The following is a 1932-nucleotide window of genomic DNA, read 5'->3' as shown; positions in this document are numbered from 1 at the left end:
TAACGGGAAGCTAGCTAACTTTGTCCTTCGTTATTCACCAACCACACACGGCGAGTTTTCCACCGTGACGTTATGTAATTTTTTTCGTAAAAATACTAATGTCCGATGAAAATCTACTGAAGTTAAATAATTTGTAATGTTCGAACTTTGTAAATGCTCCTGGTCAAATATCTGAAGTTTTCCGATTGATAAGCGTTAGAAACAATCACAGTTATAGCTTCCGAAACTTAAGCATACCAACTATAGCAAACCAATGATAGATACTACGTTTTTGGCGCGGCGCGTTGGTTATATTTATTTGCGTGTGGAGAGTTTCTAGAAAATTCAGATTACGTAACAATACAAAGCTACATTAAGCGTTTATGTACGTACATATATTGTTGATTCTTACACTGGAGAATCTTCTACAACTTTAGAGAATAGGCGGGAGTTTCACAATGCATATTTAACACTATAAGCTATGCATGTTTCTAAATATAAACTTAATCTAAACAAACGTTAACATTAAAATAAATATATAATAATGTCCCGAATGTAGGTCTACAGGAACTAAAGGAAACACAGAAGAAAGACCGTTCACTGCAGAAACTTTGGTACAGTGCCTGGGGGAAAGTCGAACACAATACAAGGGACTTACAGAACTGGGGATCGTAAGGGAGTGCTAAACTAGTTCTATCAGGTAAATAGATAATAGTACCAACGGAATACCAGACTCAAGTGATGAAACTGGCTCATGAGTCGATTGTGGAAGGACACCTAGGAGCAAATAAGATGGCAGAAAAGACCACCAGCAACTTCCATTGGCCGGTGGTCATTGGAGATGTGAACAGATTTTGCAGCTCATATGAAATTTGCCAAAGGACAGTTCCTAAAGGGAAAGTAACCGAGGTGCTACTGGGTGAGATGTCTATCATAGAAGAGCGATTCACCAGAGTTGCTGTGGAATTGATTGGACCACTAGTGCCTGTATCTAACAGAGGTAACTCATCTGGTATGTGCTGACAGCAGTAGACTATGCGACACCTTAGTCAGAAGACATAGCACTGCCGAAAATAGAGATATGGAGAGTAGCATAAGCTCTCCTGGGAGTATTCTGCAGAGTGTTTTCCAGAAGAAATCTTGAGTGACATAGGGACCCAGTTTACCTCCGAACTTATGTCAGAGGTATGCAGATTCATCAGCACTAGGAAACTCTTTACCACCCATACAACCCCCAATATAATGGACTTTGTGAGAGAGTCAATGAAGTACGCTGAAGACGATGTACCATAAGAGACTACGTGACTGAGACAGGTAACTACAGGCAGTATTATTTGCTTACCGAGAAGTCCCACAATCGAGTACAGGACCTTTACCTTTTGAGTTGCTGTATAGAAGAACAGTAAGAGGTCCGATGTAGATATTGAAAGAGCTGTGAACAGAAGAACAATAGTCAGAAGTAAGGAACACATACCAGTATGTGTTAGACCTGAGAAACCGACTGAAGGAAACCTGTCAACTCGCTGCTCGAGGGAGCTTGTATGCATCTCAAGGCAGTCAGAAGCACTTCTATGACAAGAAAGCCAAGGAACTATGTTTCAAGGTCGAACAGAAGGTTTCAGTTCTGCTACCCACAGACAACAACAAATTCACCTTGCAATAGAAAAGGATCTTTTGAAGTACAGGAAGTGGTCAACAGAATAGACTATAATGTGAAAGTGAACGGGAAGACCAAGACCTCTCATGCCAATCTGTTGAAGAAGTACTTGAAGAGGGAAGAAGACATCACTTGCTCTTATCCTCATCATATCAGTCTGATCTCAGTTGGCTTAAGTTGTCATTATGTCACATCAACAACATTCTACTTTGATATCATGCTAACATCATGTAGTTACATCCTGATCCACTAATATTTACTGGTTGCCAAAATGAGACATGCCCTCTCAAAAAATG

This window comes from Limulus polyphemus, unplaced genomic scaffold (genome assembly GCF_000517525.1).
Source record: "Limulus polyphemus unplaced genomic scaffold, Limulus_polyphemus-2.1.2 Scaffold76, whole genome shotgun sequence".
Classification (NCBI taxonomy): domain Eukaryota; kingdom Metazoa; phylum Arthropoda; class Merostomata; order Xiphosura; family Limulidae; genus Limulus; species Limulus polyphemus.
Note: the sequence above shows the minus strand (reverse complement) of the source record.